This window comes from Mirounga leonina, unplaced genomic scaffold (assembly GCF_011800145.1).
Source record: "Mirounga leonina isolate KUSES-001 unplaced genomic scaffold, KU_Mleo_1.0 Mir_82, whole genome shotgun sequence".
NCBI lineage: Eukaryota > Metazoa > Chordata > Mammalia > Carnivora > Phocidae > Mirounga > Mirounga leonina.
The window spans coordinates 13866038-13890233 of record NW_023270825.1 but is presented as its reverse complement, the minus strand read 5'-3'; the positions used below and the strand labels follow the sequence as shown (position 1 = coordinate 13890233).

The 24196-nt window shown below is 45.7% G+C and overlaps 1 protein-coding gene across 5 annotated transcripts in view; it reads right to left on the bottom strand.

The window, feature by feature from the left end:
- FOXN3 (forkhead box N3) overlaps nucleotides 1–24196 on the bottom strand; it is a 395708-nt gene that overhangs the window by 283655 nt on the left and 87857 nt on the right. The window contains exon 1 of one of the 5 annotated variants that reach the window (XM_034992923.1): nucleotides 10227–10257. The exons of 3 other annotated variants lie outside the window; for them this stretch is intronic. The gene's annotated coding sequence lies outside the window, so the exon portion shown is untranslated. Of the gene's footprint in view, nucleotides 1–3649; nucleotides 4143–10226; nucleotides 10258–24196 lie in introns of those variants that run through there. One more of the 5 variants, XM_034992924.1, reaches the window with a different exon arrangement.

The following is a 24196-nucleotide window of genomic DNA, read 5'->3' as shown; positions in this document are numbered from 1 at the left end:
AGAACATGGACCTGAGAGTTTGTTCGAAATACAAATTCTTGGCCCCCACCCAAGATCTACTGAATCTGAACATTTGGAGGTGGGGCCCAGCGATTTGTTTTAACAAGCCCTCCAAGTAATTCTGATATGCCTTTGATTATTAATTTATCCACCCATTCAAAGACATTCTGTCGTTGTCAAATAAAACGACCCCACTCTACAGTGCGTTAAGCTTTAACTACAGGCAAAGCAACGAACTGAGGATTGGGGAGGGAAGAGGAGTCAGAGACAGAGGATGATAAAATCCCTGCCTTTGAGAAATGGATTGTCCTTGGGGCACCTGGGTGACTTGGGAGGTTAAGACTCTTGATTTTGGGGCACCTGGGTGGCTCAGTCGTTAAGCGTCTGCCTTCGGCTCAGGTCATGATCCCAGGGTCCTGGGATCGAGCCCCGCATCGGGCTCCCTGCTCTGTGGGAGGCCTGCTTCTCGCTCTCCCACTCCCCCTGCTTGTGTTCCCTCTCTCGCTGTGTCTCTCTCTGTCAAATAAATAAATAAAAAATCTTAAAAAAAAAAAAAAAAGACTCTTGATTTTGGCTCCGGTCATGATCTCAGAGTCATGAAATAGTGCCCTGTGCTCAGCAGGGAGTCTGCTTCTCCCTCTCCCTTTGCCCCTCCCCCTGCCCGTGCCTGCGTGTGCACGTTCTCTTCTCTCAAATAAATAAATCTTAAAAAAAAGAAAAAGAAAAGTATCATCCACTATGGGAGACAAGACATATGCAGGCAACTCAAATACAGACAGTGTGATTTCCTTTAATAAACTGCTAGCGGGTTTCTGAGGAGACGTTTGTTGCTGGCTGGGGTGGCGAGAGCAGGGAAGGGAAAGCATCAAGACCACCACAGTAATAACGGGCCTTGAGATCCGGACAGGATTCTGACAGGTGGGAACAGGCCAAAACTGAAGCAAAGGCCCTGAGGCAAGGAAGCGTGAGGGCCCATTCAGTTGCGTGGAGCAACCAGGTCTGGCTGAGACCTGAGAAACGTGAAGGCGGTCTGGGTGAGACAAGGTGACTTCCAAGTTCAGACAGGTAAATGCTAGGGGCCTGTGGCTTCTCTTTCTTGTGTGAGGACCACCCCGCAGCACCCGCTGCTTATGTTTAGAAATTGATGTCTGATAAACTAGGTGACTCAAAGACTTCTAAAGCCAGTTTGCTTTTCTGTACTTTTTTATTATTATTATTACTACACTTTCTAGAGGGGTGCACCTCGGCTGCTTCACGAATTAACCGCTGAAGTTCTGCCCAGGAGGAAGATACAAAAGAAAATTTTAAAGTAGGCACAGGAATCTAGATGTCAGAGTAGCCTCATGCCATTCTGCAAAGGGGCAAAATGTTACCATACCTAAGAAGCCCCTGAAGACATCTGTGGTTTTAGTTTTATAAAATAGTTCATGTGGATAGTGGTGTGTGCCCTAATCACAGGAAAAAAGTTAAGCCAGGGGTGGGGAGAGGGAAGAAAGGGGTGAAAGGGTCAAAAGGTACAGACTTCCAGTATAAAATAAACAAGTCATGGGGAGGTGATGCACAGCATGGTGACTGTAGTTCATAATACTATATTGCATATTTGAAAGTTGCTAAGAGAACAGGTACTAAAAGTTCTCATCAGAAGAAAAAAAGTTTTTTGTAACTATGGAAGGTGATGGATACTAACTACACTTATATTGTGGTGATCATTTTACAATGTACACAAATACGAAACACTATGTCGTACATCGGACACTAATATAATGCTTTATTATTAATTAATTAATTAATTAATTAATTTTATTTGACAGAGAGAGACACAGCGAGAGAGGGAACACAAGCAGGGGGGAGTGGGAGAGGGAGAAGCGGGCTTCCTTCCGAGCAGGGAGCCCGATGCGGGGCTTGATCCCAGGACCCTGGGATCATGACCTGAGCTGAAGGCAGACGCTTAATGACTGAGCCACCCAGGCGCCCCTAATATAATGCTTTATGTCAATTATACCTCAATTTAAACAAATTAAAACATATATTAAAAAAAAGTTAAACCATCACTCAACATCTCCAGTTAGAGGAAAAGAAAAACTTTTCATGATCAAGAAGGTATGGCTTTTGCCTCTAGAAAGCTGGCATAAATAGAATGCTTTAGTTCCTGATGCCGCTGGGTGAGTGACGGGATACTAAAACGTTCTGACGTCATACGAGACTCTGGCAGAAATGAAGCGGGGTTCAGAATCGGCAATACCTGGTTGCTCATCCCACTTCTGCCATTTAGCCATCTGAGTCATTGTGAGTAAGGGACTCAACCCTCGAAACCTCAGTGCTTCAGTGATCGAGAATTAGAGGCACTGACTAGCCCCACCTTCAGTGAAATTTAAAGAAGAGACAAGAAGTTGCTATGACAATTACAAAGTGCAACCGTAAGGTACAGAATTATCCTGCTCATCGAGACATGTGGGTACTAATTAATACTTATTGTATTGGCCTTTGAAAGTATAAAAGCAAAATGTTTTCTATGCCCTTGAGGCTCACCTTTTTAAAATATCTGCAGATACAGCAATCCTGAGCAGTAAACTTGGCATCAACCAAACCATTCTCCCAAGAAACATCTCAAGTTAAATTTTTTACTCGTAATTTTTTTTTTAATTTTATTCCTCTGACCACGATAGAGCATCCAGTTATCTTTCAGCAGCTCCTGGTGAGCACAACTCAGTCTTCAGCAACACTGACATATACGATGGCGATAATTTATCATCTCTGCAGGAGTTTAGTCCCAGATGGACCATTTACTAATTTATTTCCATATGTAACTGGCAGAGAGATTAATCAGGCTTCCAACTTGGAAACCTGAATTGTGCTTTATTCCTTTAACAGGCTAACTCTGGACAAGAGGAAGTACACGTTTACACCGAAAGCCAAGAGTTCCTCTGAAAAAGCCTGTCAACCTCAGACACAGGCCTTTAAACACACACACACACACACACACACAGAAAGCTTGCTCCTTATGTCAACTTGGAGGGCGGGCTCTTTCTTTAGCTACCCTCTTCCCAGAGGGGCGGATCTGACGGGACTGCAGGCAGGAGCGAGCCCAGACACGGAATGCCAATCAGCTCCAGTAGCAGCCACGTTCCCTGCCCCTCCCTGTGTGCAAGCTCGGGGCTCGTATTTCTGAAACCGAGGACATCTTTTTGCCACGGTGCTGCACCCAGCTGGCCCGGCTCTGTGGTGCCCAAGCACTGGAAAGTATGCGCTTTCTTTTTTCCACTCTTTGTAAGGGTCTGAACTTGACCGAGTTCAGCAGCTGCTGTGTCCTCAGTGAGGCAATGGCTAATGAATTGTTAGCACTGCTCCCAGGGCCCCTGAGTTAAACTGGAGTCCACTTTTGTTTTTAATTCTATCCCAATGATATCAGCCTTTAGCAAACTGGGTACAGGATTGTTGTCCGATGATGGTGTTTAAATAGAGAAAGCCGGCCAGTCCCAAAACGGCAGAAAGCACGAGCTGACGGGTGATGTCTTAAGTGAAACTCAAGGCCACGGCCAGGAAGGTTCAGTACACAGGACCATGTAGAGAGATTATCAGCTGGATCCCCACGCCTGGGTCACTAACCAACCATGTGGCTTTGGAAAAGTCCCTTACAGTTCAGACTTACAATTCTCTCCTCTGTAATAGGAGTTCAGCTCCCCAAGGTTCTTTCTGGCTGTAAAATCTTGTGATTCCCTAAATATGAAAAAAAGAAATCAGCCATTCACTTGGTTTCTGTGTTTAGATGATGCCAAACAGCCAGAAGTTTGGAAGCATCTGAAAGAGGCTGAACTGGTCCAGATGCTTAGTGCTGGGACAGACACAGCCTTAGGAGCCTCAGTATCCCACAGACTGTCTTTGAGCAGAGAACATGATCACTGGAGAGGATTCAACAATGTATAGCTTTATGAGGTTTTTAGGATTCAATGAAATATGACAGCTTGACACACTGTTCTAGGTATGGCAAAAGCTACAAAAGCCTACGAGTCATGGTGCTGTCATTAATACACTTACATCTCAGTTACGGACAGACACGACTCATCTTAATATTGTGGAATAAGTGCTATAATTGCAGATGAAGAAACTGTTATGGGAACGTGACGAGGGAGAAATCATCCCACTGAGGGTGAGAGGGAGAATTCTTTAAGGTTTTAAAGAAGAACTGGAATCGAAGCTGGAAAGAAAGGCATCCGGGCAGAGGCAGTGGCCAGAGCAAAAGCCCAGAAACTTCCTGACATGGCCAAGACATGGTACTTAGTACCCTAGGGCAGCACCATAAGATGCTCAAGGAAGAGGAGATCTAGACAGCGAGGGGGCTGAAGAGAGACTGATGGGGAAAGCCCTAGACGCCAGCCCACAGCCTGGCTTCTACCCCATGATCACCAAGAACCTTCAGAAGTTTCTGGGCCATGGACACTCCAAATGAGCTACACTGCAGGAAGTGTATCCTGGCAATTCTATGACCATTTAAGACTGGTAATAAGATCAGTCTGGGGCACCTGGGTGGCTCAGGCGTTAAGCGTCTGCCTTCGGCTCAGGTCATGATCCCAGGGTCCTGGGATCGAGCCCTGCATCGGGCTCCCTGCTCGGCAGGAAGCCTGCTTCTCGCTCTCCCACTCCCTCTGCTTGTGTTCCTGCTCTCGCTCTCTCTCTCTCTGTCAAATAAATAAATAAAATCTTAAAAAAAAAAAAAAGATCAGTCTGTACCTTCATTTTTCTCTTATTCATTCCATGCTGCCACTATTTGGGAATCCCTCACATTTATTTTTTTCCAAATCAATTTCCTGGCCCTTCAAATGGAAGGAATGGAGTTTCCTACCAGCCCTGCCAGGATTTTACATTCAAATGACTGGTTCGGCCCAGGGCTCTACATCTAGGTTCATGTGTTTTTCTAGTCTTAAAAAAGAGTTAAAACAATGTGGTATAGACCGGTGGGCTTGTTGTTGTTGTTGTTGTTGTTTTCTGTTTGTTTGTTTTGTTTTGTTTTGTTTTTTGCTTTACACTGGACAATATTTCTGGATGATAAGAAAGAAGAAGAAAACCCCAAACATCTCGACTGATGGAGGACTTGCTCTAGTGCTCCTGAACAGACAAAAGTTGAGTTAGTCATCCCAAGGAGTGCATTGACAAGTTTTTGATTTCTGGTTTCAGAGCCCAAGGGTAATAAACCCAAAGTTACCAGGGCCCCTCAAGTGTAAGAGCAGAAAATCATGTAAACATTCATACCAGCGGTGTCTGGTTCCTCTGCCTGGGGGCGGGGAGGAGGGGCGCAGGTACAGGAGGCTTTCTGCGGCTGTCACCGAGAGAAGCTGCCCACCGCCATTCACAGGGCACGGGGAGGGGCTCTGCAAACCTGCCCTCCCGTCAGCCCCGAAAATGGGCCAGTGTCTCACGACGAGAACAGAAATGAGTGTGGCATCAGGAGGAGGGGCTCATCCTCTGAGAAAGGAGCTGCCTTGGGCATGAGCCACCAAAACGCTAATTCCCCATAGAAAACCCAAACTGTCCCTACCCATCCCTGGGTGGTTCAGACGACAGACAGGCAATAAATGGGAGGCTTCAACATTAGTTTCATTCTGGATCACCTTATTTAGAAAGGCAAGTCGTGTCTATCCACTGGGGTGTTGAATATTCCAGGGTTCGAGTCCCTGATTTATAATTCAAAATCTGTCGCAGCCCTCCGCATACCCAGGTGTTCTGGAAGCTCCAGAGTGCACGACCCCCTCCCCCCTCCAATAGGTGTTCTCTTAACATCTAATCAAATAATTGCTGTGAAGAGCAACATGCGGTAGGCGCCTAAGATAGTTTCCTGTGCACATAAAACACAGTCTCATACACACTCAAAGAGTTGCATATCTCATGCCACTTTTTGTAAAAGTCCACCTATGGTCAGAAAATGAATCCTCCTCAAATGAATAGATTAGCTTAAATTACCATGCCATTTTACATTCTCTTCACTGATACATGAATAATAAAACTATAAGGTAAATGTAGCTTAAACTGAATAATGGGCATAAATAAAAATATTTTGACATTAAAAACTCAGTATAAATTGAACTACAACATACTTGAAAGCTCCTGCAATCATAACGTGCACATTGAAATCATTAACCTAATACCTAGGCTGCTATTCAAAAGCCGGGGTCTAACACGTAAATAAATACATATTTGAACACTTCTCCTAAATTACCATACGATCTGATTGCAAAGTCACACACTTAAAAAGTCTATCATCTTTACTGGGTTGCTCTCTAACCAACACTCAAGTCTTATCAGGCTACAATGTGGCAGCAGGATATAAACACAGAGACCAGCAAATGATACCAAAAAGTAGCAGCAAATGTCAAAGACAAACCAGGGTCATCCCCGTGAGAAGAGAGATATTTACATAAGCATTCAGCAAAGACAATAGAGCCCCAAATTCCCTTTAACTGCACACCTAATCAACCTCTCTGCTCCTCACCTGATCATTTTTATATAAAAGCAATTTCTACAACGATACATTCAAAGACCTTAGTTGCCATAAACTCAGCAGCAGTTAAAAGATTCTGTTGCACATTAGATTTGCTTTAAGACTCAGCTATTTTCAACCAAAGCTTTCATTCCTTACCCATCACTACCCCCTTCAAAAAATTAGCTTCACTGACAATATCCTTCTTAAATATGTCATCTGCCAAGGCCATTTTCTTACCTTTGTAACTCACTCACATTTGTTTCATTTGATATTTACCCAAGCAAGGACAATTGTTTGACTGGAATCTTGCAACTTTCAACTTTGCCCAGATTCTGCCGTCGTGAGGCAGGGGAACGTCGAAACCCCCGACACATGGCTCGGCAGAGCTAATATGCATCTGAATCAGAGCTATATTTTAAATTCTTTTACACTTACTTAATATAGTGCGAGCTGCCTGTCCACTGATGCGATATCAGAAACCTGCAAGCTACTATTTCTGCAACTGTGTCACTGTAGATAGTCTGAAACATGTACGTAGCTGTTGCCATGGAAACAAACACAGCTAGGGTAGAGTGCCACGCTGTGTTAATTCCTTCACCCATGAACCCCAGGGGAATGCTAACATTCATCTTCTTTCTCCTTCCGTCTCACACTGCTTTAATATTTTTTAGTATTATCAAATGATGTACTAAATACATATGGTACACCTGAAAATACGGATGGCTGAAATGAGCTGTGTGCCAGCCTAGCCTGCTGGGTAGCTGCTTAAGGCAGTACAGCGATGCAATGGATCCTCTCACTAACTTCTCCTGGGAGAAATAGACAACTTTGTTTCTTTCTTTCAAAACGGTGTGGGTAGGACAAAAAAAGGTGAACATCTTGTCTCACCCAAGAAGAAGTTATCATGGAATGGCACCAGAATAAAGATGCTACCAGAAATGTGCCTTAGCAGTCCCGTGAAAGGCAGAGGGAGGTCTTGCAAAGTTTCTGAAGTGGATCCAAGCTAAGAGTTGTTCCTCCTTCTAACTAGAGCTGCGTTAGCAGGCTGTAAATCCAATAGCTTTAATTAGGCAAAAGCATAAACCCTCAACAAGGGCTTCATCTGTCCCTGCTTGGTCTTTGTTCCTAAGCCCATGGAAGAAGGTATTAGAATGAGTGAATGACTAACAAGATGGAAATCTGCCATCATTCAGAAAGAAATGCGATTTTCCTGGAATCTGAACATTCTCTTATTTGCTGCAAATTCAAATCGCTGCCCTCAACAAATGTTTGGACCAGTGGCGAGAAGTCAAATATTCTATTATACCTAAGAGGTAAAATGTATAGATATTGGCACATTGGACCACCTTCCCATTATTCAAACCAGGATGCCACTTTAAACGTTGAGGTTACTCATGGCAGCAGACAAAAGTAAGCTGTTCAAAATCTTAATTACATCCTATCCCTTGGGCTAGTTAATAATATTCAATCTAGATGAAAATGGCCACACTTTAGATTTGCATGCTGATGTGCTTCACTTGAATACAATTTTCGCACTAAACAATCAATTGTAGGCTTTAAAAGTGCAGATCCGTGACTCTGAACTGGCATGTTTTAAAGAAACCACTAATTTATTTGTGGGGATTATGGCAAAATCACCCTACAAAAGAGAAGCAAAATTTTCCTATCATTTTCCCAAATTGAATCATCCTTGGCTACATACTATGATAATAATAATCAACTCATCCCTAAGATAAAGCAAAACCGAAAACAGATATATACACCTTAGTAGTGAAAGAGATGTCACTTTTTAAAAGCATCTCAAGATGATGTGAGGGTCAGTATAAAGCCTAGCCTTTGAGTATCAGCAGGGCAGCTAGAGATTACCTTGTAACTTATCATGAGCAGCACTTACAAACTTAAGGAGCAGGGCCACAGCAAGAAAACAGGTGTTGCTTACATTTACTTTGCACTTCCAAATCGACATTTGTTGGGAATTGACAAGCATTTTCACATAGCTCATCCCATTTGACTATGACGAGATTATACTATGAATTAGTTGGGCAAGTGTCACCAACCTCATCTCTCGTTAGAGAGCGTGGAGGTTCCCAAAGTCAGTGACTGGCCCAAGGTCACATCAAAGTGGCAGAATCCCATCTTCTATTACCCAATCTAATGGTCTCTCCCCATGCCACACTGTCTCTGGGTGCGCTCGCAAATGCAGTTGGTTGTAAAGGACTTAAAGTAACTGGAGTAACAACACTTACAAATAGAAAGACAGACAGATAGACAGAAACAAACAATTGGTTCTCCTTCTCTAGACTAATCCACCACCCTAAGGAAGTAAGCTGTTCCAGACTTAGGGCCACCAGATAACTGAAGGTGGATTTCATCCTGATTTGGGCTAATCACAAATTCCTACCCTTGTTACCTGGATATCAAGAATTAACATGCTACATATTTTGGGGAAAGAGGACTTCCTAGAAGTGAAAATTTTCCAGACCACTGAATTGTTCTAGTTTGACCAGGGGGGTGTCCATGAAGCAGAAGGCATCCTATGGGCAGTGTTCTGGGGAGTCCTCTTATAGAGGGCAGGGGGAAACTAGGTACCTTCCAGTGGATGCTCCTATTCAAGGATGCGATTCGGTTCCTTTAGATGAAAACATTTCTAAATTGGACTGTATGACAAAACAGTGAATTGGGCAAAGTACATAGCATGTGACTTAGCCTGTTACAAATATGTGTCGTGATGTGACTGGCATCACACACATGATGATACACAGGTGCTCTCAGAAGCCAAAGATTCCCCGGGGCAGGCGGGGGAGGGGGAGGTCACCCGCACAGGAAAGGGCCCCACACTCCTGTGATTTGCTAATCCCTATATTTACATTTTAATTCTCTTTGGCCTCTGTTCGCTGCTCCTGGCTGTCAGGGTATCAGCTGGCCTTCTCACCATGCAGAGTGGCCTGGCTCTCGCCATTCTCTCCCTGTTTGATTCACATCTAATATGCCAGGGGCTGGGAAACCAAATAAGGGAGCTGATTAGAATTTTGTCTGAAATAAGATGAATACAGGCCTGAGAGACTGTCCCTGAGCACAAAAGTGTCAACTTTTGGATGCCAATGACTCCAGGTCAATTAGCCTAAAGCCAGTCACCTAATGAGCAATTTGCCTATAATTTGAAACCTTTTTGAGTGCTTTGACATGGGAATGTCCCTTCCTTTGGCCATCTCTTTGGCATGATGAGGTTTATAAATCGAGCCTTCTTGGGGGCACACCCAGCTTGTTTTTATTTTTATTTATTTATTTATTTATTTTTTAAAGATTTATTTATTTGACAGAGAGAGACACAGCGAAAGAGGGAACACAAGCAGGGGGAGTGGGAGAGCGAGAAGCAGGCTTCCCGTGAAGCAGGGAGCCCGATGCGGGGCTCGATCCCAGGACCCTGAGATCATGACCTGAGTGGAAGGCAGACACTTAACGACTGAGCCACCCAGGCGCCCCACCCAGCTTGCTTTTAAATTTTAATTTACACTTAATTTTTTCATTTTTAAATTAAATAATTTTTTGAGATACTAGCGATGAATGCAAAACACTCAAAATGTAATTGAATTTCTGGTGAACTGATTATTAGGCAAATCGATATGAGAACTTGTTTTAGGGGAATTTTTACTTCTAAATTTTATTTTATTTTTTTAGAATGCAAAACCCATCCAAGGAAATGTGCGGTTCAATCAGGCAGAACGCACAAACGGACTTTTTTGCACGCTACCTTGGCCTTTTTTCCTTATTGCACCAGGCTCCATGCAGCTGAGTTTCCAGCCTCTGTGGAAGGAAGGAATTTTGTATCATTTGGCTTTGCTTTTTCCACCGTGAATTTAACTTATGGCCCGAATCTCACTCAGAGCAGGGCTCACCTTCCCGCTCACTCCGGGCAACTCTGACGTGTGTTTGGAAGCAGTTGGCACAAGGGCATAAGAGACACCCATGATCTTTTGCATCAAATCCACGCATGGACTGCAGAAGTCTGAGAATCACTCACCTGACAACCCAGTTCTTAATGCTAGGGGTCAAAAGGCCCAAGGTCAAGGTGTATCCAGTATGACCGGCAATGATAGGACCACCACCATTCAAAAGGAGAAGCCAGCTGCCTTGCAGCACTCTGTTGCAAGGGCTCTTTGAGAGGGAAACCAAAGACCAGACTTGCCTTAAAGGCCACCGTTCACATTGACCTGAGAGATCAGGGATGAGCTAGCGGGTGTGCACCCATCAGGCATAATCAGGGCTGCAAAGTGGCACAGGAAGGAATTGGTCCCTGTGCCCCCCTAATATCTACCTGTGGCTCTGAAACAGACATTGCTCCTCTGGGTGGATCCCCTAAGCCACTTAACCATTCTGCAGAAAGCAAGCATTCCAATCAGCAAGGTACCCTGGCACTGATTTGCAAGAACTCCAGCCAGACTGTTCTATTTGTCGCGCGGGTGGTGGGGAGTGATGGGGGCCAGCTCCTGGAGAAAATGACCAGGAAGCCTTCCATTTTATGACGCTCACGTAGATGCTCAGTCAAGTTTTGGGAAGAAAATCCTCCCAGGAATGGAAACTTTTCCCTTTCATTCTGAAGTTATCATTGTGACGTTTGCTTTAAATGTGTCCAGTGGGGGACAGAACAGCTAGCCATCCTCAGTGTGTACGAACTTGCTCTTCTCTATACGGAGGATAATCACTGAACTGAACTCATGTGCCCTCAACAGGGTTAAGTCCACGCCAGGACTGGACACTAATACATAGGTAGCCACTGGGGAAGCTCTAAAATATATTGTTTTCCTTTTTTAATCTAAGGATGCAATGAATTACATGTGCTTTACCCTAATCCTCCCTACTTAAGAAAAATGAAGTTTTTAAACTTTTTAAAAAAAGATTTAGTTATTTATTTGAGAGACAGAGAGCACACGCAGGGGGAGGGGCAGAGCGAGAGGGAGAAGCAGACTCCCCGCTAAGCAGGGAGCCCGATGCGGGGCTTGATCCCAGGACTCTGGGATCATGACCTGAGCCGAAGGCAGACAGACACTTAACCGACTGAGCTACCCAGGTGCCCAAAATGAAGTTTTTAATACAGTAAGTTACCAGTAATGTACATAATCAGAATGTAAACCACTTCTATTGGAACATTTTTGGATTTGTTTTAATAGAGATCAAATCACACCAACGACTTAAATAAAAAGACGTTTGTTTATACAAGCCTAAGATGGTAGACAATCTGATGGTGGGACCAGGGAGGGTGGGATGCAGTTAGGGAGCAGGATCGTGAAGGCAGGGACCAAGGATTTTTCTATTTTGTAGCTCTGTTATCTCCTGGTGTGTTTCCCACATATGGATGGGCAGCTCACTACCACCTTGTCCCGTCCTAGTCAGAAGCAAGCAGGAAACAGAACATGAAGGGCTTGTTCCTTTGTTTTAAAGGCAAAACCCAGATGTTATTCCGGTCCCTGCCATGTTCATCTATCAGCCAGAACTTAGTCACTTAGCCAGTGACAGTATTCAGCTAAAGGTCTGGGATTCTATTATTGAAAGGAAATGGATACTAGTAGACAACTAGCTATTTTTTTTTTTTTAAGATTTGTGTTTATTTATCAGAGAAAGAGAGCACAAGCAGGGAAGTGGCAGGCAGAGGGAGAAGCAGGCTCCCCGCTGAGCAAGGAGCCCAATGCAGGACTCGATCTCAGGACCCTGGGATCACGACCTGAGCAGAAGGCAGACACTTAACTGACTGAGCCACCCAGGCATCCCAAGCTGTGTTTTAAAAATGCTAAATGTATTTGTGGATACAAACATGTTTATAAACATTCATGGGAATGATAAGCACCAAATCAAGATAGGGATCATATGTCACAAGGGAGAGAGGAGTCCCGAGATGGGAGCATGAGGTACACAGGGGTCTGCAACAGTATTGTCAATGTTTCATTTTTTTAATTTACTTTTTAAAAGATTGTATTTATCTTTTAAAATATTTTATTTATTTATTTGAGAGGGAGTACAGTGCCCCAAGATTTTATTTATTTATTTACTTACTTTCTCATTTACTTATTTATTTGAGAGAGAGAGAGAGAGAGAGAGAGAGTGCGTGTGTGAGCAGGGGGAGGGGGGGGGGGGGGGGGGGGGGGGGGGAGAGGGAGAGAGACTCTCAAGCAGACTCCGCGCTGAGCATGGAGCCCGACACAGGGCTCAATCTCATGCCCCTGAGATTGTGACCTGAACTGAAACCAAGAGTCAGACGCTTAATCGACTGAGCCACCCAGGAGCCCCAATGTTTTATTTATTTTTTTAATATTTAAAGCAAATGTGGTAAAATGTTCAGATCTGTCAAAGTTGGGTGATGCGATACATGGGTGTTTTAGATTTTTATATGTTAGAAATAAATCTACATCTACAAAATTATAAAATTTAGCATTATCTCAACAACCCAACTGCAGCTCAACTCATAACTAAATTATATTTCACCAATTCTAAAATGGACATTTTTCTACATTTGAACTCTCTGAAATTAGTGCATCTAATTATATTAGGCAGCATTTTTGTCTTAGTGGTACATAAAATAAGGTTTTGCTTTACGGTAAATGTTGACTTAGATTTGAAGATGTGCAATGCATAAATCACACTTTGTGGTACATTTTAATATGTTTGACGGTAGGGTTGGGGGAAGTTTACACAAGTGGGCATCTCAAAGCTTATGAAGCTATTAGAACCCCATCCCTGGGGCACCTGGGGGGCTCAGTTGGTTAAGCGTCTGTCTTCGGCTCAGGTCATGATCTTGGGGTCCTGGGATGGAGCCCCCCATTGGGCCCTCTGCTCAGTGGAGAGCCTGCTTCTCCCTCTCCCTCTGCCCCTCCCCACACTCATTCCCTCTCTCTTTCTCTCTCTCTCTCCCTCAAATAAATAAATAAAATCTTTAAAAGAAAAAAAAAAAACAACAGAACCCCATCCCTGGATTCTGTCTGTCGGGCGGTTTTCTGACTTCCACGCTAATCTCTTTTCAGTGAAGGTGCCTCTGACTGAGGTCATGCAAAATACACACATTCAGACTAATTTTCTCTGCAACTGAGGAAAAGATAGCAGAAAAAAGCCCCCCTTTATTTGTTCTAAAGTGCGTGAGAATCTCTTATCTGGTCAGTGACACAAACATGAACGGCTCCTGCAAATGAAACTCAACTCCAAATGGGAAGAAAACAGAATCAGATAATTACTGGACCAAAATTTTGGACAGACCAAGAAGACAGACAGACACAGCTGTCTAAGGACAACCAAGGCTTCTCCATCCACCCAAAGCTAAGTCCACGTTCCTGGCCAGCAGAAGGGATGGGGATGGGAAAGAGTGCCATGGGCCAGTTTCCTTGGATGTTTGATATGTGCCATTGTGGATCTGTCTTGTAGAAAATTAGCTAAGAATACATCAGCAATATTGTTCCCTCAATACTATCAAGATGCAAATGAAACAAAATGGGAAAAAAATCCATACAGCTGGTTTATCTGAATGCAGAAAAATAAATCACCATTTATTTAAAAAAAAAACATTTATGAAAGTTTTCTTCATTTCTCACATTCAGTTAGTATACAGTTGGCATTTTCAAAATTCAAACCTGATGTGGATTTGGAATTCAATGAAGCACATTGGAAGACATCTGAGTGAAAAAATAAAAGTTCTAGCCATATGCTACTGGTGCATGAATTTGAATATTTGAAAGGTAATCTAGAAATGCGAATGTTTCCAATTCTCCTTACCAACAACAGTAATTCATAGCAACCACACGTTTTATAGATTGAGCCACTTCACCATCTGAGAGACAATAGTAGGACAGACGGAGTCAGGGGCTGGGCTTCTCTCCCAGCCTGGCTAGTTACAAGCATGTGATTTTCACTAGGTCACGACCACTCTGAAGGTCTGCTTGGTCACTGCGGAGGGTACAGTAATGATTCTTGCCTCGCTGGGCATATTAACACATTAAGGAGTTTGGAAAATTTTCAAGTTTGGTTAACAACTGGATGAAAACCTGGAAGACCACTTACAATGGCTGCTTCCCAAAGACACAGGCGACACCATGGATGGAACAGGCTCTAGTATCAGGCCCACTGGATTTTCTCCATTCTATTTATCTACATGGCCAGAGAGGGATTAAAGCAATAGCAGGGACCCTCCCCCTGGCTCTGACCCTTGTTTGCAACCTTGACTAGAATAGCAGGAGCCCCCAGCCCCAGCTGGGAAGGTTCCCTGGTAGTACCCAAACAGCCTTGCTCCTCCTGTCCCCGGGGCCAAGTCTCTAACTGGGTCACGCCATCAGGGAGTATACCAGGGAATACTGGTATACCAGGGAGTATACCAGTATACAAGTGGTCATGTGCACTGCTAATCCACTCCCGTGCACTTGCGAGACACGAACATGCAGGAGACTAAAATCTATGGCGTTATACTCCCTTACTTTCCAAGCCACATGTCAAGAATCCATCGCATGTGTTTGCAGGATGTCTGCAATGCCCCGGAGTGGTCCAAACACTGAACGCTCCCAGTCCTGTGCACGTGGAGATGGGAAATAGATGGCATGACTTGTGACAGAAGTGAGCCATCTTTTACCAACTTGGTGAGAAGCTGGGAGAACAAAAATGATAGCGTTTATTGCCAGGACAGATCCTGGCAATGGACTGGTCCTTCAATACGGCCCAGTTGATGAAGACTGGTGCTCTTTCCCAAGGACATGAGAGAGCAGGGCAAAGAGCCACAGTTCCGTGTGAGGGCAGTATTGGAATGTCCATGACAACTTGGTCCAGCCACCCATGTCTCCACCTTGCTCCCCACTCCCCACCCAATTCAAAGTCCCAGGTCTGTGGGAAATCTCTGAGGAGTGGCTTCATATTGCTTGGGAGAGATGCTCTTCTTGGTATGAACTTTTTGTAAGATGACACCTTACAATATACCAGACGGAACTCCCTCAAGCAGCCATCATGGCCCACAGGAACAACAGTTACCATTTCCCCAATCCCAATGAGCCCATCAAGAGACCTGGCACCCTGAGCTCTTAGATCCAATCCCCACTCACCCCAGGAGCTTCCAAACCAGACATGAATTTGTCATGAAGCACTTCCTTCTTCAACAGGCCTTCATGTATCCTAGAAGGCAAGGATGATCTCCATCCTGGGCAGTGAAACAGAATCTAAGGCAGAAGAGTGAAGGTCTGGAAAACATGCACTATCCGGGAATTAGCTCCATTATGCCAGGCTAAGCTGTGATGGTCTGATTTTATCTCTGCAGCCTAAGCTTGATCAGAGACCCAGCGTGACCCAGGGAGTTTGGTGGTTGCTGTGAATGTTGCGTTGTTTGCTTGCTTGCCTAAGATTACACAGCTCACGAAACAACGTCCCTGAACCCACCTGCTTTATGCAGCAGGGACAGCAACTGATTTAAGTCATCAGTGAGGGGAGCCCAGAAGGTCATCTCACAACACAGTGGTAAAGATCTGCACACACCCAACCTCAGCAAGCATTGGGCTGGTCTGGAATTCCAAGGGGGTAAGGTAAGACGCAGGGCCACTGGAGTGATCGAGTTGCCCCACCAATGGAAAATGGCAGGGACAGATGCAGACTGCTTTCTACGACAGCCCTTAGCGGGCCAGGAAACACTTGAGAAACCTGAGAATTTGACCACATCCAGAAACCCAATGTTCAATAATAACTCCCCAGTCGAGCAAGTACTATGCTGGGAAGGTCTTTCTATTTGATTGTGAGCCATACATCAGCTTGCCTTTAACTTTATTGTAAGGAGAAACCCAAAACATATTCTGAGAGAGATCAACCCTAACTTTATTTAGGTCATACTGCTGACATACACAAATAATGGGAAGTGTGTGACTAATTCAGAAACGGCCAAGAAAGGTCAATGTCTAGTTTGTTTCTTAACCCACACTAATCCGTGAGTAACATTAATAGGCATTTGCCATTATCTGCTCATCAACGCTGTAGTCATTAAATGAACAGAAGTAGAGAGAGGATTTCACACTCATTAAAATAAAAAAAACTTTCCTACTATACCTAGTGACTGAAGCCTAGAAATCACACATTTAAGAACAGCTTTCAAAAGCATTTATATAATGAAGCCTCAATAACCTGCCTGTGAAGTAGCAATGATTGGAACCCCATTTTATCAATAAGCAGCCTGATACCCAGGCATGGGAAGGGATGCGCCCCAAGCTCCTCAGAAGTTAATAATAGCTGAGCCAAAATTAGATTGCTGAGACTCCAGGCTTGGTACCCAGGCCACAGAGGACGGACAGGCCAGCGGAATGCAAAACCGCTGTTCCCCATGAGAAGTGACACCTCCACGTACCCTCAAAGGCGACCAGCCTTCCTGCACCTGGAGCTGCTGGACCCAGAAGAGACCTGGCAGAAGATGATGGCAACTTGGTCTACGGCTTAGCCCCCGTGCCCGTGGGCCTGCTGAAGAGGGTGGGCGGTGGGCGGTGGCCCGTGTGTGCAGAGGAGGCACGACACTCCCCATTGTGGCACAGACTTGGGACATTTGTGACCCTCTGCTGAAAGCAGACCCTCTGAGCTCAGTGAAAACCATCCTAGAAATTCCACAAAAGCCAGAGCGCCAGCCTCCTGGTGAGCCTCCCGCCCCACACAACCCCGGACAGGGTGGTCCGATGAAGAAGGGGAAAAGCACCTGGAAAAGCAGAGGAGTGGGGAGCGGGCCTGGAGCAGGGAAATGTCAGTGTCCCTCTCATGTCCTCCTACCACAGAGGGAGGAGCTCAGGCTGACCGTAGTGATGTGTCTGCCCTAATCGTCCGGGGTCTCCGTGGGCATGCTTCGAGCAGATTCCCAGCCTTCTGATGCCCAAAGCCACAGACAGCTCCAGACTGGTGCTTCTCACACTCGGATGTGTCCACAGATCGCCTGCAGGCCCCATCGGAAGCAGGGGCTGACTCAGTAAGTCCGAGACGGGGCCTGAGACTCTCTATTTCTAACCAGGGGATGCCCATGCTGCTGGCCTACGGACCACATGTTGAGTAGCAGGATCTAGAACACCACATATTCTGTGACCTTATGATTTTAGGCCTTTCTCCTGCTCCACATGATAGGCTCTGCACATGGCAAAAAATCAAATGATCACTATCAATTGGCCCGTATTTTTTTTTTTAAGATTTTGTTTATTTATTTATTTGAGAGAGAGAGAGAACATGGGTAGGAGCAGAGGAAGAAGGACAAGCAGACTCCATGTCAAGTGCAGAGCCCAACACGGGGCTCGATTCCATGACCCTGAGATCACGATCCGAGGCAAAACCAAGAGCCAAACACTCAACCAACTGAGCCACCCAGGTGCCCCTCAATTGGCCCTTTTATTACTATTTTTTTAAGATTTATTTATTTATCTGAGAGAGAGAGAGAGCACAAGCAGAGGGAAGGGCAGAGAGAGAGGGAGAGGGAGAAGCAGACTCCCCACTGAGCAGGGTGCCCGAGGCAGAGCTCAATCCCAGGACCTTGAGATCATGACCTGAGCCAAAATAAAGTCAGATGCTTAACCAGCTGAGCCACCCAGGCGGCCCTCAATTGGCCCTTGTAAAGTATATGTCACACCACATCCCTGAAAACCCTCCCACTCGTTTTTATGTCATGTGACATTCACTCCCGCTGCCAACAACAAGGACTCTGAGCTCATCTACTACTTCTCCCTCCCTTCCCTCACTCTGTTCCACCCACCCAGGCCTTCCTGCTATTCCTAGATCAGGCCAGGCCCCCTTCAGGACCTCATGACTGCTATGCACTCCACCTGAGGAACTCATCCTCTCCACATCTACCTGCCATTATCCCTCACCCCCTTGCGGGAGGGAAGCCGGTGCTGGTCATCTGGCTTAAAGTCACAGCCCCCGCTCCTGCTTCATCCTTCTCCAGCACACATATTACTCTGTGCAGATCATATCTTATCCATCTCTCCACTAGCCAATCGGTCCCAAGAAGGCGAGGATTTTGTCTGTTTTGTTCATTGCCATATCTATTCCAATGTGTGGCACATAATAGGTGCTTAAATATTCGTAGAATGAAGAAAAAATATAGTTTTTAATAGAATTGTTAAAGTACCAACCATCATCCTCACAGACTTCAGTGATCACCTGCTTACATCTAATATGCTATTTTCCAATCTGGAAAAACTACTCCTTCAATATTTCAAAAAGAGCCGCTGTTAGACTGTAAGAGATATTTTTATCTTGTCATGCAAGTATGGGCTTTGTGGGAGAAAGGCATCCCCCAGGTTTTCCAGCTCTCATTCACCATTCATCCCAGATTCCTCCTCCTTCCTCCTCAAGGGACCCACACAGACAAGAGGCAGATCAAAATTGGCAAGCAGACCTCCCCATGAGACGGGCCTCCCACTCTTACACACAAACGCGGAGGATTTGAGAAAAGCCGGAAAGCAGGGTGGGGATTCCTCCTTGCACGCAAGATAACCGGGAGGCTCAGAAAGGTGAGTGACTTGTGCAGGGTCTCACTGCCATTCGGTGGTGGGGCTGGGATGAGAACCCAGGCTGCCTAACCCCTAATACTCTTTGCTCTCTGCTCCTCTTTATACACAGAATCTGGGATCTGGTCTGAGAATGGCTTCAGTTCCAAGACCCAGGACAGGGATCCTGGAGAAGTCTCGTGACATCCACAGAACCAGTGAAAGTCAGCTCTTCCCCGGGACCAGTCCTGCAGATCCCCTGAAGGCTGTAACCAAGCAGAGAAGGCTGTGCATCCAGTGTAAGCCCAGGACCCACGCTGCTGTGCACCTCACCAGCACACATCTCCAATCAGTGCAGGCATGTGGGGAGGTCCCCCTAAATGCCCAGAGAATCCGTGGTCATGGTCACGGTCACATTCAGAATGACGAGACATTCTTGGAGCTTGGAGGTTATGACTTTGAAGTCAGAGATTGAACTGAGTGACCAAGCTCACCACCACCTGCCTTTTCCCAAAGGCCACTTTCACTCCTGTTCCATTCCAGATGTGCATACCTGGCCACAGCAGGCATGGAGGCACTCATGAGTGTCCAGACTCACTTGACTTGACTCACATTCAGATCATCCCAGGGGCTGGGGCTCTCAGAAGGCCCGCTTGGTTTATAGTTCACATTATAACTCACGTTCACTCAGCCTGGTTTGTCCTGAAGCCTAGAGGTCACCGCCTGAAGATGCTGGAGCTAAACTAAACTAGGCTTAATGAGGTTTTGCAGTCCTAACAGTGCAGACTCTCCAGAGGCAAAAGGGATCATCTACTGCTTTCTCAGAATGGCACACCCCTGTTTGCCTACAGCCATTTGCCTACAGCATAGAACTAACAATTAGGTCTGCGTCCCTCCAGAGCAAGGCAGGAAGCCATAGTGAGGGTGGGTAGTAGGATCAGCTGCTCAGAACTCTAGGAGAGGAAAGACTTTTCCTCTACCCTCTTAGGTTCTGTACCTAGGGCCTGTACATTAAACTGACAAAAGATAGATTAAAAGGGGGAAAAGCAAACAAATTTTATGTGATATTAACATTTTTATGTGTCACAGGGGGCTTCACAGAAAGAAGTATAAGCCCCAAGTGGTTAGACCCAGGGGTTTATACACCATTTTAACAAAGAGGGATACATTGTGGAGATGTGACAAAGCAAAGGAATGAGGGATTTGTGGGAAGTGACAAGGAACTGTGTGGGGGAGATAAGTGCTATTGCAATAAGGTTTCTTTGTATAGACTCATCTGAGCTTCAGCTCCCCATCACCAGTGATAACAGCGTTCTCTTCTTCCTGGTCCAGGGAGGCCACCTTCCTCACAGGAAATGCACAGAGATAGACCTTCACATGTCAAAAGTAGTACAAGTGAAATTTAAGAAAGAAACTAAGCAGTTACACTTTCCCCAAACCCTACTTCCCAAATGCAGCTTCCATGCTGTCTAATGCGGGCTCCAATATCACCATTTTGGGTTTGTTTTTTTATCTCAAAACCCTATCCACTATTACCCCAACTATTACAATCTCCTACGCTTTCATTCCCTCCTCTCTCCCTCCCTCCCTCCCTCTCTCTCTCTCTCTCTCTCTCTCTCACACACACACACCCCCTCCCCTCCACTTAGAGAAAAATTGGTAGCATTTCCAGATGAACCAGAAGGGAGGGGACATGGCTTTGTGTGTGTTTCCTCTGGCAAATGTGGAAGGGTCTCTGGAGAACCAGGTGAGGACGCTGACCGTGGGAGACAAGATAATAACTAGCCAAGGCAGAACAGAGAAGATGCTAGAAAAGGAGAAAAGCGGTGAGTGAGGGAAGAAGAGGGTGAAGAATGGAGAGAAGCTGTCCTAACAGCCACGTAACCAAGCACTCCACTCCCATCCCGCAGGGCTAGAGCTTGAGCTTCGGGAACAATGGAGCAACATTCTGCACCTCGCTGTGCTTTTCTACTGCGGGTCTCAAAGGGAGCTGGCTATTGTAAACGGATTTGCCCTTGGCCTCAGCATCAAGCAGACTTGAGACCTTAACATCTGCCAGTATAAGCTCATGGCTGTCCTCACCTCCTCCCTGGGGCAAACCTCTGTGTAAATCACATTCTGGGACAACAGTAATGTTACCTCAATTAAGTGCAATTAAACAGCCAAAGAATGTTCCTTACCACACAATCTTAGAGCAAGATCCTTAAACCTTGAACACGGACAGCATCGGCTGTGACCAGACTTTACGGATACGGAAACTGGGGCCCAAAGAGGTTGGTCAAGGTCACGGAAGTTGCTAGGAACAGAGCCTGTGCTGAGTGTCAGGACAGCCCTCTTTCCACTACTCACGCTGCCTAGAACAACTACATTTAATTTTAGTTCATCACACATTCGGCTTGCGCTTTCGAGGAATTTTATAGTCCCCACTCCATCTGTGCGTTTTGCCATTCTAGTAGCTTCCCTTTATTCAGTGCTTCCCGTGTATCTATCTGTTGCACTCTCCGTAAAAGAAGGGAGGTCCACGAGTGGAATCAATCGCCATCTGTTTGTTGTTTCGACAGCACAGAGATGCTGAAACATTCCCAGCTCAGCGTTAGTCCGTGTTATTCTGAAAAGGCCAGTTCCGGATCGACAATCCACCTTGGATAAGGGCAGAAAAGGATTCCTTCCAGGATGTAGAGCCACTAAGAAGAAGGTCACCATTGTCAACGTTATGGCACATGTTGTCATTTAGAGAGGTATTAGGTTCTGCTTCTCCGAAGTGCTTCAGATACACTGAAGACCATTTAGGTTGAAACCAACCAGTCAGAATGGATTCGCGGGCTCCGAACGGTTCAAACAGCACATGTAGCGACAAGTTAAAGGTTCGGTTTTGAGACGGCCTGGTCATGAACGCCAAGGGTGCCCAAGTGCCACAGAGACCAACTCTGCAGCCCGTGGTCCCTGAGGAGCATGGCCGGGGCCAGCGCCGGTTGCCTCTGGGACCCCGGAGCAGGTGCGCTCGTCTCTGCCAGGGTGTCGGTCACAAGCCTGCACCACTGGTGATGGCTACGGGGTTTTCAAAATGCCACTGGGCGGGAACAAACACACAGCATCCAAACTGGCCAAATGAAGCAACCACTTGTTACAGATTAATAGTTTATTTCATCCACACGGTGTCCGTCTTGAGGGAAGCGGGGCACACAGCCCTATTGTTTGTGGAGTACCTACACACGGAAGAGCATTTTATTTGTGTGCAGATACTGTGCGTACAGAGATGGCTATCTGTGCAGATAAATGCCTCAGGGACTCTGAGCTTTAGGAAAGTAGAATCTGGGTGCAGTTTCTTCTCTCTCTGCTCTCTCTGTTGCTTTAATCTTTTATATCCTTACACAGGCCACATAGAAAGGCATGCTTCCAGTCTTCTAAGGTGTAGAAGTAAATAAGCAAATGAAATCTCAAGGATGGACACACGCTTAGTATTCTACATGCAATAACTTGTCTCTGCTGTGACATACATTCTGACTTCCGTGATTGAAATACCACTGAGGGCTCAGGAACATAGAAGAATATTTAGTGGCCTCCTTGTACATGCAAAGCTTGGCACTAGGCACCAAGTATCAGGTTTCCAGTAGCTCTGCAAAGCAGACATTCTGCAGAAAAGACACTCTGGCCAGCATCCCTCATTCCTAGTCTCAGCCCCAAACTGCTCGTCTGGCCACAGACCCTGGCCGGCTCTCCTCCACACTCTCCCAGCACTGATTTTATCACTTGACCTCCTGTTTGTGCTGGTTCTCTAGGATGGCCACCACCAAGGCTTTGCTGAAACATGACTATAGTTCCCACTCTTCCCACTCACGTGAGGACTAGGTCCTCTACCTTGCATACACGCCAACCAAATGGGTTAGTGTTCCCCACTCCGTGGGCAGGGCACCACTCACTCTAACAAGGTGAAAGATTAAAGAGATGCGTGTCAGTTTCATGCCTTTGAGAAGTTCATGATCTCAGTAGGAGTGCAAACACAAGCACCTAAGATGGCATGTATCAAAAGAGTGATACAGAGGAGCTTAGAGGAGAAAAAAAAACAAAAAACAAAGACTAGTCAGGGAAAGCACCACAAGGATATGACCCTATACAAGTAGATTTCAGACAGACTCATCGGGGTATTTCAGAAAGAAGAAAATCATTCATTCATCCATTCGTTCATTCATTCAACGAACAGGATTTCACATTTACCATGTGTAATAAGGGTAGGCTGTTTTAACTAATATCCAGGTAATACACCAATGAGCTTACAGGAGATGGTATGCACCCCAACATCTATAATGCAGAGACAACTATGACAACAGCCAGAAGAACAATTATAGGAGCCTCTACTTTCTATGGAAACTGTCTCCTCCTTTCTATCCTCCCAAATACCATGATCAACAAAGATAAGTCTGGGTGTTACACAAATGAGCCAAAGATGGCCCCTGGGTTGTCTATTTCTTCACTACACTCTGAGACCTGTTAGCTCAAAAGGCTGCTGGTGCCAAACTCAAATTTTTGCACACCCACTTAATTTTTTTTAAAGACTTTATTTATTCACTTGACAGAGAGAGAGAGAGAGATAGCAAGAGCACAAACACAAGCAAGGGGAGTGGGAGAGGGAGAAGCAGGCTTCCCACCAAGCAGGAAGCCCGATGCGGGACTCGATCCCAGCACCCTGGGATCATGACCTGAGCTGATGGCAGACGCTTAACTGACTGAACCACCCAGGTGTCCCCAATTAATTTTTTAATAGCCCAGACAAGCAGATTTTTAGCTATTTAAAGCCTGCCTGTTTTGCATTCCTTACAAAACCACACCCAGCATCTGCTAGCCATGGATAAGATAGAACCCTGTGGTTATAAGCCCCGAGGCCACTACTGCCCTTTGGAGCTTCCTGACCTAGACCCTCCCCAACACGCTGGTGAACAACATCACCAGGACACACGAGAGACCCTCTCCAGTTACCCTCTCCCTGAAGTGACCCTCCCCTCCTCAACCCTCCTGCTGAAGTCTCTGGACAGACTCCTGCTCTCAGGGGCATCCCCCCTGCAGCCCCAGGCAAACCTGCCTAAGTATTGCCCAACAATGCTTGTATATACTACTGCCACCTCGTGGGCATATCTTTTTCCTTGATCAGCCCCCAGATCCCTCGAATGCTCTACACCAGGCTGCCATGTTTATAACCACATCACCTTGCTCCCTGGCCTAGACTGATTGGAGGAGGGGCACCAACCTGACCCAAGCCCAACAA